An 18667-nucleotide genomic window follows, 5' to 3' on the forward strand; every position below is an offset into this window, starting at 1 on the left:
GTCTATCCGAATCCTCCTATTCATTGCCTCATATTATGACTATGAGATTTGACAAGTGGACATCAAGTCTGCCTTTCTGAGTGGTAATCTTGAGGAGACCATTTATATGGAGAAACCCAAGGTTAAGAGCAAAAGGTTTGCAGGATTAATCGGTCAATTTATGGACTGAAGCAAGCTTCTCGATCTTGGAACATAAGGTTTGATATTACAATCAAATCTTATGGCTTTGATCAGAAGGTTGATGAGCCTTGTGTATACAAGAGGATCATCAACAATTCAGTAGCTTTCCTAATGTTATATGTAGACAATATTCTACTCATTGGGAATGATGTAGGTCTATTGACTAAAGTTAAAAACTGGCTAGCAACCCAATTCCAAATGAAAGATTTGGGAGAGGCTCAGTTTGTTCATGAAATTCAGATCTTTAGAGATCAAAAGAACAAAATTCTACCTCTGTCTCAAGCATCGTACATTAACAAAATGCTTGTCAAGTATTCGATGCACAACTCTAAGAGATGTTTGCTACCTTTCAGGCATAGAGTAATATTGTCTAAGAAATAGTGTTCTACGACACCTCAAGAAGTTGAGAAAATGAGATGGATCCCATATGCATCAGTTGTTGACAGCCTAATGTATGTGATGTTATGTACTCGACTTGACATTTGTTATGTGGTGGGAATAGTAAGTAGATATGATATGATCACTAGATCGCCGTTAAGAATATCCTCAAGTATCTATGGAGAACGAGGGACTACATGCTCGTGTATGGTTCTAAGGATCTGATCATTACAGGATACACGGGCCTGATTTTTAAACTGATAAAGATTTTAGAAAATCCACATCAGGATATGTTCACTCTTAAAGGAGAAGTAGTAGTTTGGAGGAGCATCAAGCAAGAGTGCATTGCTGACTTCACCATAGAGGCTGAGTATGTAGCAGCTTGTGAAGCTGCTAAGGAAGCTGTTTCGCTCAAGAAGTTTCTAACTGATCTGAAAGTTGTTCTAGACATGTCAAAGCACATCACCCTTTATTGTGATAATAGTGGTGTTGTAGCTGATTCCCGAGAGCTTGGAGCCATAAACGCGGGAAGCATATAGAGCGGTAGTATCATTTCATCCAAGAGATTGTGCATCAAGGAGATATGATCGTCATGCAAATAGCTTCGGAGCACAATGTTACTAATCCATTTATAAAGGCTCTCACGGGTAAGGTGTTTGAGGGTTACCTGCAGAGTATGGGTATATAAGACAGACCACGTTTAGACTAGGGCAAGTGGAAGATTTGTACAGGGCGTGTTATGCCCTAGTTTATTGTTTGTGTATTTTGCATATTAGTTTGACTTATATATTGTATACCCCACTAGCTTTAGGTCAAGTGCGAGATTATTGGGGTTGATGCCCTAAATCTCGTAGGGTTCTATAGTTTGTAATTGCATTGTACAAACATTTTATTTATGTAATAAAATATGTGATGTTTTATTTCAAAATTAGTTTCATTAATCACAAACCAATAAACTAACATCCAAGGTTATCTTGTAGCTTAAACATGTATGTAGAGACATACAGGTGGATCATGTTTAAGTGATAACCTAAATGATCTGTAGTAGATGAATAAGGTTGGATACCTTATCCTTATGACACTACTAGTATGACCCGTTTTGTAGATGTTACAATTATTGTAAAGTGCTACAAATGATCTTATCCTAATAATTTGTGTGCAGACATGTGAGCGGGGATATTCTATACAAAGGAGCTTGTATAAGATCGGACCACGAAATGTTTAGTCTCATTATATAACACCGTTCATAATAGAGACTTACATTTCACCAGATCACCATAGGTAACATGACCTGAATCCTGAATGAGTTGTAAACTCTTGCCTATGAAGGTGATCCTTTGATTTGTATGGGTGAGAGTGGCCAGATCACGGACTCAACAAGTCTATCATTTTGGGGATTCGTCTGATTGGGGAGCTGGGAACACAGTTACACAAGAAGGAATTCACTCCTTCTCCAAGTCGGGGTAAGTACACAAATTTCTCCCTTAAGAGCTGATTCTGGGGCTTGAACAATGTGGTGTCACACCCTTTCCTGACCTGAGAGGAGTTTGGTCATAGTTGAACTATGATTTATTGTTCATTAGAGGAATCAGTGGTATTTAAGGAGTTAGATGTAACTATAGGGGCAAAACGCTAATTTTGGCCTAGTTGTACTTACGAGTAGTTTGTGAAGGGTCATCGTACTGTTGACTAGTTATATCTAATTGACACAGAAATATATCTGTAGTGCGAAGAATATAACTGTCGATCTTTAGTGGAGTGTCCGACAGTTAACGAATGATGAACAATTTAACTAAAGAAGTTTAATTAATTATTCACGTACTGTTAGACTTTAAGCTAGAGGTCCATGAAGTCTAACTCCCTCCTCCCACTTTTCTCTCTAATACGTGATAGTGGGATAGAAGGTAGTTCTTCTTCTTCCTAGTTAGTTTCACAAGAAGATGAGAGATCCACAAAAAAATTCTAAGACAATCTGAATCTCATCTCATCTTATCACTCTCAAAATCCCTCTCTTCCAAAATAGCCGGAGTCTACAAAACTTCTGGATTCTCACCTAGAGAATATAGAGGTAACCTTCGTGGTGGTGTCCTCATTGACAGTTAGAGAGTTCGAGATTGTACGTGATAAGATTTGGAAAAGGAATCTCGTGAAGAAATGTTCTTCAAGAATAAGGTTTCTTAAACCTTTTTTTTCTATTATGTAATCTATGTTTTAAAGCATGCTGCAATTATCTTTTAAATGTATAATCCTTATGTTTTTCCTATAAAATTTATGTTATATAAATTTTGGGTTTGGGTCCGATTCCCGCTCAAGGACCTTCAACGGTTCCTTCAATTTTCATATTGAAATACTTTTTAAGAAGATAAGTCTTATTTATCGGCAAATAGTTTCTCATACCTGTTTGTTAGCACTTCCATCAACTTTACTGCATTAGTCTTGTTGGTTACAAGACTAGCAACATTCATTGACAAACACATCCTGGCGATTGCAATAGCTTCTTCATTCAGGTTCTCTCAATCTTCATCTGAAATCTTTTTCGGTCTCTTCTTTAATTTCTTATGCAATTTCTTATAAGTCAAAAAATCTTTAACTTGCATCTTCCTATACCCAAAAAAATTTTCATCAAATTGCACGATTCTCTTGAAACCTCTTAGCACTCCTGAACCAAAATGCTCCAATACCACTTGTTGGGATTTTATAATTAAATATAAATAAAATGTAGAAATTAAATTATATATAAAATTCTCACTTCCACAGATTAGAGTAAAAAAAATTAACAATCATAAATTATCAAAATAATTAAGGGAAGGAAAAAAAGAATGACATCGAAAATTATACTGGTTGGATCCAAACTCGGACTATGTCTAGTCTTCTGCAACTAAGGTTCTAATATGATGAAGATTATAAAAACAATTCAAACTCATGCTACAAAATTTTTCAAAATAGTCCAACAGAAACATTTGAATCCAAGTACCACAACTTGGTAATTGGAATAAACAATAAAAAGAACACCAAAAAACCAAACAAAAATACTCTCAATATTTTATCCTCACTGCCACACACCAATATATTTCAATGCAATTGCGCCGCTACAAAAGGTGATGATTCTTCTGCCGTTTTTTTCCCTCTATTAATTTTTACTTGCGACATAACATTTTCCTTTGTTAAAAGGGCTGACAAGAGAAATAACAAATTTTAAAGTTTCATTTGGAACAATGGTAAAAGATTTTAAAATTATAAAAATAGAAAAACCAATTTTATATAATAGAAAATACTAATTATTGAATGATAAAATAACAAAAACAAAAAACAAAAGTAAGTACAAATAAGAATGCAAAGATACACTACTTTAAAAATAACTTGAATACCATAAATACACTCTACCTAAACATTCTAGAACCATAAATCACAATATCTAAATATTCCAAAAGCAAAAATTAAAAATCACTCAGTATGATCTTTAATACTTCCGGCTGTCTATAGGATGCGTGTATGCGAGGGAAGACGACGACCAGGCAGTGGGGGTCATTAAAAACTTATGGATGTCCACAACGATGGACTTCCTTCAAGGTGAGAAAGAGCAAAGTTGATTTGTACCAGTGAAGTTGTTATTGACAAGTGAATATTTGAAGAAATTGCAACTTTAGGACAATGTAACTATTGGAAATATGATTGCGTTTGACATTAAATTAGTTGTAGGGAGTTTCATCGTCTTCATTTCATATGACCATTTCTCTCATAGGATCTTAAAAGCCACTTTAAACGCTATCAATCTTAGAACGTCATTGTTAAAAACGATGTTCAAAGTAGAAGCAAAAGCAGGAAACATGTGTGTGAGTGAAAAAGGTCGGTGACCTAGCAAGGTTGGTCGGCAAAAGCTAATCAAGACATGAATTCCAGAAGGTGAGATTTAGGGGTTTTTTATCTTATTTTAATAATATTAATAATGATAATGATTAATGATGATAATAATATATTGAACAATATATATATATACATATGTTTCAAATATTTAAAGTTTAATTCTCATTTATATGTTTCTTTTTAGGTACAACAAGCCATTTTTACGTGTTTTTGAAAATGTCGAAAATATGAAGAAAAAAAATCAAATTAATTTGATAACAATATACATAAAATAATGAAAAAATATTTAGATACAATTGAATTTGTAACAAACATTTAAACAAATAGAAAGTTAGTTAGATAAAATCAAATTTGATAATAAAATATAAATTGGAGAGATAAATCAAGAAGCTTTTATTTATTGTGATTAATTCGATAAATGGTTAAATAAAATCTAATTTGATAATAAAATATAAATTCAAATATAATTTGGAGGAGAAAAATCAGGAAGGGAGTTTGTTTATTTATAATTATAATTACACTGTATTTATAATTTCATTTTCATTTAAGGTTCAACAATTACATTATATTTATAACTCCATTAATCACAAAAACCTATCAAAGAAGCCTAACTCAATGTAGAGGCATATCAAAAATAGTAAGACTGCAAAAGTAAATACTTATTTATTTGTCAAAAAGACAAATTAATCATATAATAAAATAATAAGATGATAATCAATCAAATGTGATTAAAAAATACAAAAAAAAAGATAAAAATTTAAATGAAATATACAGTTTGTTAGAAGATAATATGTATAAAATATTAAGTAAAATCCTAATTAAGATTAAAAAATATATTTTGAATTTAAAATAATAAAAAATCAATAAAATAATATAAAATCTAAAGATATATTATGAATTAGAATCAAAATTGTGATAAATAAATTAAAGATTGATTAATTCTGAATATTTTCGAAAAGTGGTGAAATCAAATCAAAACATATATGAAATCATCAATTCAATCTCATAATCGACGATTGCACTTACACTTATTTCTATTTAGAATTGATACACGTACTCATAACATACGATTCCATTTACATTGTATTTCTATCGAAAATTTATACACGATATAGCAATTACACAGTAATTGGAAAAATCATTAATCGACCATACCAGGGGCAATTTGGGGATTAAAAAAATATGTCATGTGTGCGATATGCTTTTATCAAAAATCTGAATATTTCTATATATCTTTTTTTTTTTTTTTTTTGATAAAAATCGTAAGACACCCGATTTTGCTATTTCCTCCCATTTTCCTCGTTAAAAACACATATATATGTGTTTTCTATACCTAAGGCCTACATATGGGCCAAAGCCCAAAACAACATCACAAAAAAAAAAAAAAAAAAAAAAAAACTAAGTGATTTTAAATATTTCTTCAATTTTGACTTGGGTAAAAAAAAAACAATTTGCCTTCTTTGACTTTTGGTCAAAATTTAATTTCCTTTCTAATTTTGCCTTTGATCAACGTTCTATATATATTTGCACCAATTTGGAGTTGTCTCCACAATTCCAACCTATCCCTTCAAAACCCTCACACTTCAACTTCTCAATCTAATGCCCAAATCGAATTGATTTTGCTACATTTTGTGAGCCCATTTGGGATTTTTTTTGCCCATAAGTAACCTCCATTATTAAAGCTTCATTCAATTATAAATGTCTCTCGAGCAATAATATATGCAAGTATCTGTGCGATAAAAATTATTCACAGCAAAAGAAACTTGCAGAACTTCAAGAAATTAATGGGTTAAATTTATATGGTTTTGGATTGGTATAATTTCTTTGCTAAATGTATATGAACTTGCAGAACTTCATTCAACTTTTACCGGTGGTGAGACTGCGAGCATCAAACTGTGGCTGTGAACAAAAGTCTTACTAGAGAAGAACAGAGAGAAAAATGTAAAAGGAAAACAAGAGAAGAAATTGAGGGGTGAGAGACGAGGAATCCAAAGGCTAAAAATGTAATTCAAAAGCCATGTAATCTAACCAATGATATAAAATTAGTAAAAAAAAGAAAAAAAAAAATACACCTCATTCAAAACTAACCCATTAATCTAGGGATCACACCTCATTTAAAAAAATCACATCAAATATCCGTAAGTCAACTAACGGTCAAATTAATACACTAAAATATAGCTTTTAAAATTCGCATGGTAATATAGACACTAATCCCAAACCTTAGACATCAAAAGTATATTTTGCCCATAATAAATATTTATAATATACCAATTCTAGAGGTGAATTTTTGGAATAATACACCAATACCCAAAAAATAATAATAATACATGATTGTAGGGCATTCTTACCAATTTTGTTACAAAATAAACATAACATCTACCATTTGGAAAATTTTAGAAATTCCAATTATCTTGATTTTCAAGAGACGAATGACCATAAATGAATGGTAGTTATAGGTTCTCAACTTCCGCTAAATTATGACAAATACTCCTATCTCCAAAAGAAAGAAAAAGGAAGTATGAGATGGTGAAAAAGAAGCCTATAGACTGTTTCAAGAAAACCCAAAAAAGGGTATGAAATAAGCGATTTAGATGGGAATTGCAGTTGTTAGTTGCAACATTCCAAACTAAATGGGGGCTATATAATCCATAGCCCCATTGGTTGAGAGCCACACCGCCATTGCCACGCCGTCGTCCTTTACGTTGGAACTGTCAATTGGTGGTTTGGCTAGCCCCCTCCCCTCTTGACAGTTTCATATCATTTTTATCAATTCCCGGCCTTAATACTTTGATTTTCCAATAATCTCTCTCTCTCTCTCTCTCTGCTACGCCTCTCCCGAGCTTTCCTCTCTACTTCTTCCATTTCTGAGAGACGTCGCAGAGAGAGATTTCGTTCTTTTAATTTTCACTTACAACCTTCTCCTTCTTCTTTTCAACAATGGCGGTCGTTGCTTATAAGGTCCCTTTTGGAGGCATTCTATTTGCTGTTGCTTTGCTTTTGGCTGTGCTTTCCCCTGCTTATGCTCAGTCTTTGTCCCCGGCCCAACCTCCTGCTGCTAGCGATGGTTACCTCTTCTTCTTCTCTTTTCTATTCCTTTTTAACTCCACTTTTCATAGCCATTTTCTGATTTTTAAATCGACATGGCTATCAAACATGGCCTAAGCAATTATCAAACCAACCTGAACCTGAATCTGGGATGAAGTTTCACTGTTTCAGGGTCCTATAATGTAGCTGATGAAAATTATTGTAATTTTGATTTGCAGGGACAAGCATAGACCAAGGGATTGCCTATGTATTGATGTTGTTGGCCTTGGTGCTCACCTACATTATCCATTGAGTGGACCTTTCTATCAGTTTATAAATTCATCCACAAAAGTGTAATTCAGATTCAGGTTTTACAGAGCTGTAATGTCAAATGGGGTTGGAGAATTTATCATAGGAAATCATGGTCTTTTGTTTATTATTTTTTTTTTAATATGATGTCCTGGACTAACTTTACATGTAAATGGATGCAACGATAACTTCTTTTACCTCAATGGTGGCTTTGTCCTATCCCATTTTCCATTACCATTTCTGTTTCTTTTTAAATCAATTGCTATTTGATGAGTAGTCTTCAATTAGCTGAGAAAATAAAAATCATGAAAATTAAACATAAACATAAACTATATAACCCTTAGGCCCATTTGATAAGTAGTTTTTTATGTTTGAAAATTGTGCTGGCTTCTCACAAGATTAACAAGATCTCCATTCTTGAATTGTGAAACATTTATAAAGTTAGATATCAATACGCAGAGACCCATTGGCATTGGTGATTTAAAAACATATCAGTGTATAAATAAATAAATAAATAAAGCTCGATTGGTAACTATTTGTTTTTTGGTTTTTTGTTTTTGAAAATTAAGTCTCAACCACTGTTGTCTACTATGCTTTATTATCCACAGTTTAAGAGTTTTCAAAATCAAAACCAAATTTTGAAAACTAAAAAAATGGTTCTAATTAGTTAAGAAATTAAATGTTTATAGGAAATAAGAAAACCATAAGTAAGAGATTGTTAGTAAACAAACACAATTTTTTAAAACCAAAAACTAAAAACAAAATGGTTGCATCTAGGGACCTTAAATATTGTGCTTAGCAGGTCAGGTTGAGAAATTAGACTGATCAAATGAAATAAATTTGATCTGATGTTTGAGTTAAAGAATGTTGTTCTAAAGAAATTTCTAGCTCAGTAACCACGGGAATAGAATAGCAAATAGATAATATTTTAGATTTCAGAAACAGAGTTTATTGGACTTGTTAGGAACTCAATGGTCACCATTTTTGATAGAATTCAATTCTAAATCATTGGAATGGTAGGGTACATGGTGGATTCACCACTTCAGCAAATTTCAAGAGACAATATCTCCTAGAAATGGAAGGGAAAAAAAAATTCAACAGTAACAACAGACCCTACTTTAAGATGAACAAATCAGTCTTACAAAATTGCTTCCTTCAAGCATCCTTCTTAACTGGCTTTGTTTGTTCTTCTTCCGCCAGAGAGAACTTCTTCACTTTCTGTTGGAAGTAACAAATCAAAGAAAATAACATCAGAAACAGAATTAACTTCATTCTACACTAAGTTAAAGCCAATCAGAACAAAAATTTCAAATGTTTAAACAAAATCAACCTGCATCTGTTTCCGTTACCCTAGTCCTAAAATGAACCAATTAATTCATTATTATAACTAAATCACAATTGGAAGGATGACAAATCGAGCTTCGATTCAGAGAGCTAGATGACCTAATTCGAAAATTCCAAAAACAGTACCAATTGATAAGAAGAACCATGGAAACAAACAGTGAAGAGTTAGGGCAAATTGAAGAGAAGGAATGAATGAATGAATACCTTGCTGAGCACGCATTCACGCAAAGAATGAAGGAGACGGTAGCATTTCTCTTGATCGAAGGGAGATTCCGTAACGCAATTGAGCAAATTGAGAGCTTCCTGAGCGCAAACAGGCTGAGCTTGAGGTTCATCCATGGCGGAACTGTAGGTGGATTTCAAAAACCAGTGAGCTGCTGCACCTTGTTTAACAAAGGAATGGAGAAAGCTGTGCCTAGAAAGGGCAAAAGAGGGCTCGCACGTGCCAGCCCACACGGTGGGTTTCTTCTTTAATCTTTATGAACTCAACTTGGTCAAAAGTCTGACTTTAATCGCAGTCTTTTCAGAAATATATCTATATATTATATAAAGTGGGCCTGAGCTAAGGGGCCTAATCAACCCAAGATGGGCCCTCGTGGCTACAGTATGGGTAGCGTTCCAGTAACATCAATTTTAGGACCCGATGCGTCGCGACATCATAGACGATATGTCGGACACAAACACCATGGGCCCAAAAGCTGAATTTTTATTATTAATTTATTCTTTTGGGGAAAGGAAAAAGTATATGTTTATACATAATTAATAAAATATTATGTCAATTTTTTTTTGTTTGATTTTGTTTCTTAAATAATTAAGTAGGAGAAAAATATTTAAATTGTCAAAATGAGCATAGTTCAACTAATATAGTGTTTGTACTATCGAACTCAAAGTTAGGGATTCAATTCTTCTCTCTACATATTGTAAAAAAAAAAAAAATGTAAATTTAAAATTCTAGAGAGAAGTTTATATGATTTCATGGCCAACCAACTTTTAGAAACCAAGATACAAGAGAAGCCCAAGGGGCCAACACCTCCATGAGGTGAACCTCAATAGTCACTTCATTTTAGGGACAGAGCGAACGAAGAGAATAACATATTTTAATTTTTCATTTGTAAAAATAGCAAATCATCTTTTCATTCAAAAAAAATAGTAAATAGCAAAATAAATTAAAAATAAAATATAAACAAATTTATAAAAGTCTAAACTACCTCCAACCATACAAATATCTACAGACTATCGGTTGGCCAGATTCTAAGCACTACACGATCTCTTTTCCAACCAAGTTACCTCAATTTTCCTCTCCGAAATCAGCTCCTCCACCAACAATCGACTCCTCTACCAACTTTGTTTAGTTTTGATATTTGAAAAAAAAAAATCTGCCATTAGCATATTTTTTCTCCAAATGATCTAGTAGGTTATATAGTATGTATATAGCAGATTTTTCTCCAAATGATATGGTATAATTGGAATAATCAGGTATATAGCAGGTATATAGCAGTAATTGAACTATCATCGGCTCCTCCGCCAAATTAGTTTAGCTTAAAATATGCAAATGATAGAACTAGTTGCAACATGACTGAAAATCCAAATAGGGACATTTTAGGGTTAAAGAAAAATTAATTACACTATAATTATTTTTTGTAATCATCAAATATCTTTTGAAAGTTTTTGACGAGATCGATGAGATATTTATGTGACCTACAAATACAGTATAATTGATAAACTAAAAAACAAATACATTGCAATTGAAAATCACCTAACCAAACCATCTACATCGCTTTTGAACTTGCCCAAAATTCTATAACAATATTTTTTCTTGGTTTTAGACCAAAACATTAGTTTAGAAAGTGAAGACTGGATTCATAAAAAAAAAACTTTATCTAAATAATTGCATTCATGAAGAAAAAAATTGATCTAGATTGGAGAATTAAAATCCCAATTAAAAATCGTAAATTGAATTACTAATCAATCATGATGCGGTGTTGATGTCAATCATGGAGATCTCATGAATAGAAGAGAAACAGACAATATTCGACGATGCCTTCCTTGATCGAATCAGTCAAGATGGGTATAAGACCCCACGAAAAGTTAATACTAACACCATCTACAGCTTGACCTACATTTTCACAATGGCTCGATACGGATATGGAAAGAAGAGACTCTACAACTTAAACTATTGGTCGTGATCGATTAAGTTGAGTCTTTCATCCTACATCAGAAATCTGCAAAGGACATAATTAGTTGTTGTATAATTGAAAATTTAGATGAAGGCATTTTAAGGTTGAAGAAAAATGGGAACACATATGAAAATTTATTTGCATGAAATTTCTGTTTTGCTATTCTTCCCAATGAAACATTTAAAACAAAAAATAACATGGCTCAAAATAAACAAAGACTAATTAATAAAAGTAACCAAGATTTGAAAAATAGTTGTTGTAGAAGATTGAAATATTCAAACTAACCATTAAATTTGATACAAAAATTCAAAGCAACGTTAAATCACGAGATTTATGGAAAATTATCCACTTGGAATAATGATATTAGTTGGCGTTGAAAGTCTTATGGATGTATAGTTGAACAATTAATTACAGTCTCATTAATACAGATATCGAATTAATTACACTGCAATTAAAAGAGAGGATAAGAGTATTTTAGGATTTCAAAAAGTTGGAGTCACGTGATATCCATGTGTTTTGTTATCATTCAAAAGTACTCCACCTTTTATTATTTTTCCAAATGATAGTGTAATTACTCTTACATACTTAGGGAAAAATGCATTTAAGGGTCAAAATGGGACCTCCAATTAAAATAATAACCATCTTTTAAATTCATTGATTTATGACCAAAATTTGATGTGGAAGGCCAATCTCCCTATGTAAAGTTCCAATTCTACCTTTCCAAATCACAAGCTCCAAACAATTACGGTTGAGTTATATCAATCCCCACAAATTTAGCTAATTTGGATTGTAATCAATATGGCAATAAGCTTCTACCATTAAGTGTTGGATTTTTTTTAACTTAAGGTATGTAATGGTGTACCTATACTAACAAAGTTTAGGGTTTTTTTCAAGTTTACGGTATTCGTGCGGTTCAATTGATGAAGACTTTAGTTATTTTCAATACAAGGTATTTGCATACCATAGTACAAGGTGCATATTTAGATGAATCATTTTAGTTATTTGTTTTAGCTATTAGGAGGCATTTTTTAGTTGTTACAAGGTATAAGATTTAAATTATCTCAGGTATTTTTTGTTGCCAAAAGTGTAATGAAAATTTAGCTACTTTTAGTACAAGGTATTTATGCGGCAAAATTGATAAGAAAATTCTAGCATTTTTCATTAGAAGATACTTAGTGGAATGCTATGGATATAAAATAAAGGAATTGAGAACATAAGACAAAACACAAATACCTTCTTTGGTTTTATTCTTTATATACATAGTATTTTTACATCTCAAAACATAATTTTTAATAATTTTACAGTATCCACGAATTTTATGTTAGGTGTCCAATTTTTTTAATTTGTGGTTAATAACAATATTTTTGCTTGTTTTTAGGAGTTATTTTCTGGATTTGTTTTCACAAGTTGGTTCACACAATAAATTACCTAATATTCCTTCATTTGAGGATTTAGTTTGTTTTTATTTGAATTTTAAATTGGTTAGTATTTAAGTTAAATAAAAGATATTTTTTATATTTGATAAATCTGATTAAAAATTCTAAAATAATCATTTGGTCATTTATTCAAAGAAAAAGTTTGACTGCCACTATTTAAAAAGTTCATTAGGTTTTGACCATTTGTCCAAACAACCCTTCATTTTATGCAACCGTTTTTCTTTAATTGAATTCTCTAGTGTATGGTTAGTAAATCCATATCTTTCTGTATAAAAGAGGTACATCTAAACACAATACTCTTTCTATTGTCTAAGTTACTCATAAATCTGATGCTAACTTGGGTATAAAAGTGTCAATGTATGCGGCTTAGCATCATATCAATGCAAAGTTCTCTGATTTTGTAGACACGGTTCTATTCTCGTTACAAATTTATTATTAAATTAGATTTCGGTATTAACATATATTTTGTAGAGAATATTTTTAATGGGTAATTAAAATATTTGTCATATTTGGAATGTAAGGGTTTGCAAATAAGAAAATATATATATTTGAAATCTAATTATCAGTTTTTTTTTCTTTTTTAATGTTAATCTGGTTTCAGGTTTCCAAAGTTTGAAATATATCGATGGTATTGAAAAGTGTTTTATTTGCTTCCAATTTAAAATATTTATTTCTAATTTATTTGATTTAATGAGTTAAATTGAGTGAATTTCAAGGAACTGAAATGCAGGAATAAGTTGCGAAGAATTTGAGCACAAAATGGTGTAAAAATCCAAATATAAGGACTCGAGGATCATTTGTACAAAAAGAAAAGGAAGTGAGACAAATATCAGAAAAAAAAAAAAGAGCATTGAGGCACTCCCACGGTGCTAAGATGGTGCTACACACTTGAGAGGTGAAAATTGGGTAGTGCTACTACGTCGTCTTGTAACACTAAGAGCGTTTGAGGAACTTAATCGCAGTGCCACAATGTTGCCTCAATTTTTTTTTCTTTAAAATGTTCTGTTTGCTGAGTGGTAAAAGGCATGAAGTTCCAATGAGTTGTCTAAGTTAAGACATGAAAATGCGCCGTTCTAGAGAGAGTTTGAGAGAAAGGTAGCTGCAGAGATTGTTTGTTAGCTCAAAGATGGGAGTCGAAGACAGAATGGGCGATCTACGTGGTGTTGTTGACCATTGTGCATCGTTCCCTTCCCTTCCCTTTATTTTGATTGTTCTGTAAATGGTTGATATTTTTGAATTGTTTGACACGATCATGAGTTGCTAGACTTTTCTATTTAGGGTATTGAGGATGTTACGGATTTTGATTAATTGTCAATTGACTCTTGGATAGATATTGTCATAATCACATTTTGAATTTCTTGATTTAATGTTTTTAATAAACTGGCCATATTTGAATGTACTTAGGTTAACTATCTAGTTGAGAGAGAGAGAAAAAGAGTTTGTTGGAAAGTGGGGACTTGAATTATAATCTGACTATGCATGCGAGTGATATAAGTCATTAACAAGAATTGTGATTAAAAGGTCTTCATGTTGTGCCTAATTAATTAAGCGTGCGAATGAATTTAGTAATTGGGTGTTAAAACAAATTGAACTTAAGGGAGGACATCTTGAATTTATAAGACTCCTAGGTTTCATATGATCATTGATGGTTCATCCTTTAATTCAATCATTCAAAATATGCATGCAAGTCTATAATTGAATCAATATGTTCTAAACCTTCACTCATCGAAATTTGTTAATTAGATAGTTTGGTTTTAAAAATTGAATCTCAAATAATTGTCAAATCATCTACATAAAATCAACAATAATTAACCAACTAGAAAGAATTGTATCCCAATCTTGGAGGACAATATTATCTTCGTTTTGTCGGAAATTTTATTACTCGATGCATGTACTTGCGTTTATCAAATATATCACATCAAATTTATCAGTAATTTATCTAATTAGGTTCATATCATTTGTATATCAATAATATACATTGATATATGAAGGATATTAGTGTTGTTGATTATTAACTTGTTCTATATTTACTTGCCCATATGTAAAAATATAACTACATGATATTAGGGTCATCAAAAGAAAAAGAATAAACTCACATAAAATAATTTTTGAAAAAATACATTACATGGAGGACAACACTACCATAGAGGGCAATCTTCTATTATTATTTTGCAAATGACCTAAATAGAATTTAAATATTCTTTTTAACATTCATTATTGTCATTATTAGAAAAGTTACCATATGGGGAATTGGTGAAATAATTAACTGTAAAGTATAGAAGCCTATTTAATGAGTGTAAATAATTGATATAAAGTAACAATAAATGAATTGGCAACTTAAAATAATAATAATAAATAAAAATAACAATTGAAATAAACTTTACATTTATTAATATTCAGCAGGGTGCCCACTTGGATCTTATAATATGGCTGGTGAAAGGGACACCTCTTTTGGCCATTTTATGCCTCATTCTATATGTATATTTTGCCAATTAAAACACAATCATCTTTTATCTTCTTAGATTTTTTTTTATAAGTAATTTGTTTTTTAACCCAAAATATCACAATCTTCTATTTGTCTAAAATAATTGGATTTTTTTTTTCTTTTTTCTTTTTTTCTGGCTGTTGCCCATAATTTCAAAATAATGGTAAGAGAATAGACATAATTGAGAGCCCCATAGCCGCCAACATTTAATTCTTCCATGTAATTTCAAAATAAGTTTTGAATCTAATTTTATATTTGATAGCTAGATTTTAAAATATTTCATTTTTACTCTTTAAAATTCTATTTGGTCTCTAGTTTCAAAATGTTATATTCTTACCCTTGAGTTTTAAGTAGAGTGTTTGTGGGTTAGGTTAGGTTGAAGTATTTTTCAAACCAAACCCAATTGTTCAATTTGAAGCACTTAAATAAGATAATTGAATTCTTACCCAAATTTCGAAAACATAAACAAATTTTCTAAAATTGTTTCTTTTAGTTTTCAAAACTTAGCTAGATGTTTTAAAATATTGATAGAAATTAAATAACAAAGCAAAAAATTTAGAAGTGGAAAAGGGTATTTATAGGCTTATTTTTCAAAAAATCAAATAGGGTTCATCATTTTTAAAAATCTTGTTTTTGTTTTTATAATTTTGATTAAAAATTGAAATGTTTAGTTAAGAAAGATGAAAACACATGACAAAAAAGTTGTAGAAACAAGCCTAATTACTTTCAAGATTAGAAAACCAAAACCAAATTGTCACCGACAATGATTTTCATTTTTTCTAAGCAGGCCTTTGAATCCTTAACCGAATTTAAACAAAAACATATTTACTTTTTAGTTTTGGATAGGCCTAATTAATGGAAACATAAGAAACCAAACAATGGATTATTAAGGCTCTATTTAATAACCATTTAGTTCTTGGTTTTTAGTTTTTGAGTCTTAAGTCTATCTCATCTTGTTTTCTTATCATAATAGTTTGTATCTTTCTTGAGTACAAGAGTTGAATTTTTAGGTGAATTTCAAAAACACAAACAAATTTTTAAAAACTACTTTTGAAATAATTATTCATAAAGAAATTGTATTAAGAGAAAAAGAAAAAAGAAAAAGGAAAATAGAGGGGTTAGCGAAGGTAGAGGAAGAAAGAAGGGGACCATGCAGAGAAGAGGAGGGGGAGCCAAGTGAGTGGTGGGAAATTGGGAGTGGAAAAACCGTTAGCCTTAGTGACAGACATTACGTGTACGGCTCTGATTCATTCAAACATCATTCTTTCTCCTTTCTCCTTTACTTTTTGTATTTTGTGCCACTATCAAAATTCCCTATTTACCCTATATACCCTATGCCTTGGAATTCACATTTTTCCATTTTCCCTCCCTATTAATTCTTCTTTTCTTTTTCTTTTTCCCAACTTAAATTTGTTTATAACCCTTGGATAATCAATTAGGATTTCCTACTTGATCTCAACTAATTACTCCTCATTTATCAATTACTTTTCACATATGTTTCAGTAGTTAATTTATAATTTAAGAGGATGAGATTATCAATAAAAAGTGACTAATAAAAAACATGATTTGAAATGAGGTGACAAATAAGTAGTGACTTAAAATGATGAACTTCACAAAAAATTATCCACAAAAGAAAAAGAGATGTACATCTGTGTCGTGTTTGTCATATACACTCCAATACTTAAGTAATTTGACCATATAATATAGTAGGCACGTGCCCTTTAAGGTAAAGAGGTCACATTGCCCTCAATCTCGTGAGCTTGAGGTAAGGAATTGAGCTTATTCCTTTCTTCAAGTGGCTTGTTTAGGGTCATATGTTATCCTTTAGGTCTCAAATTTCTTTCTTTCTTTCTTTCTTTTTTTTTTGTAACTCGGTTTACATATAGCTCACGTTGTGTTGGTTTTATCATTGAGTTCATTTTTTTTCCTTTTTGAACTTGTCTCACATGTCTAAAATTATACATAACATGTCACCTTCACATCAATCTTAGCTGACAATGTTCCTAATTTTGTATCAAATTAATACATTTTATGGTATACATTCAATTTCTTGCTTTTTAATCCATCAATCTTATTTCATTTTTGACAAACAATGACTTAGATCTTGTTTTTAAAGATCAAGATTGTTGTATGTTAGAAAAGTAACTATCTTACTCTATGTGTTAAGAAGTTCAATTGAGTTGCGGTATACAAGTTGGAACAACCTATAGTTTCCAATATCATATTAAATAAAAAGCAAACGAACTCAAATGGTAAAAAGACAACCTTCTTTCCTAAGCTAAAGTTACTTTCCCTTAAATACAAGTATATGTTTTTTATTGAGATATTTTATTCATCAATCATCTCCCGTCTAAAAGATCTTTAAATGATCCGTTTGAGATATAAGATGTCCCAGAGATGACTTTTAAGGAGAATGTCTCCAAACTAAGTAATTATTCTATAAATACTTTTGTGAAAAATGAAAATATCCAAATGATATAAGTTGGTAGTATTACATTGTGTCTCATCAGACAATCCTAAAAGCAAAATAAATGACTAATATATGAACACATTAAATTTTAGAAAAATTGTAAGCAAGAAATTATGAAACAATAAGCTAGACTCTATTTTGACTAAAGAAATGAATCCATTAGAGGAGACAAAATTTGAGTTGTATTGACATCAATCACAATCTCCTAATAAGATATGAAAAATCTACCATATCTTAATAGATATACATGAAACAAAACAAAATTCAAATAAAGCAATATTGAAACAATAGGTGTTAAATACAAAAAAAGAAAATCTTAGTATGAAATGAAATGTCATCTTCTTAGTGAGGGACCAATGAGGTCTTGTGACCCCTACAATTTGAAATTCATAAATCTCTCTCTCTTTCTCTCTCTTTTTTCTTTCTCTCTTTTTTTTTTTTTTTTTTTTCTTATGAACCTTAATTCTCTCTAAAGGCAATCTATATGTTTTATATTTTATAATTTTCTTTTTAATGTTGCTAAGTTTTATATATTGCAATGCAATAAAGTATATCTTTGTCCTTGTTCTGTCTTAAACTATAAAGTAAAATAGGAAATTATAAAAAAAGATATTAAAGAAACTAATAGACTATATAGGGATAAAGTTCCATAAAGTCTATGAGTATTATTTGGAATTTGTATATGGAAATAAATATTGCAACTTTATGTTATGTGATTTGATGGGTGATTCTTTCTAAATATGAAGAATATTTGGGTGTAACAAAATTAACATGTCTATATAGACCACTTTAGGGCTTCTTGATAAATGTTTTTTTTTTTAATCTTTATTCTATTTTTGCTATGTTCAACATGTGATTTTATGAGAAGATGCTTCTTTTCTTCTTCTTCTTCTTCTTCTTCTTCTTTTTTTTTTTTTTTTTTTTTTTCCTTTTTTTGGTTTGAAAGACAGAAGATGCTATAATATTTTAGGAGTTATTTGAGAGTAAATTTTTTTTTTCT

At 30.9% G+C, this 18667-nt stretch overlaps 1 long non-coding RNA gene across 1 annotated transcript; it reads right to left on the reverse strand.

Annotated features, from left to right (window-relative positions):
- Positions 1–6737: 6737 nt before the first annotated feature.
- LOC120092891 (uncharacterized) lies at positions 6738–8915 on the reverse strand. The gene is made up of 2 exons (XR_005486212.2): positions 7954–8915; positions 6738–7743 (listed from the first exon to the last, which is right to left on the reverse strand). It is a non-coding gene; the product is annotated as an uncharacterized LOC120092891 (long non-coding RNA).
- Between the last annotated feature and the right edge of the window lie 9752 nt (positions 8916–18667).

Source organism: Benincasa hispida, chromosome 12, assembly GCF_027475165.1.
Source record: "Benincasa hispida cultivar pf3 chromosome 12, pf3_genome.v1.1, whole genome shotgun sequence".
Classification (NCBI taxonomy): Eukaryota; Viridiplantae; Streptophyta; class Magnoliopsida; order Cucurbitales; family Cucurbitaceae; genus Benincasa; species Benincasa hispida.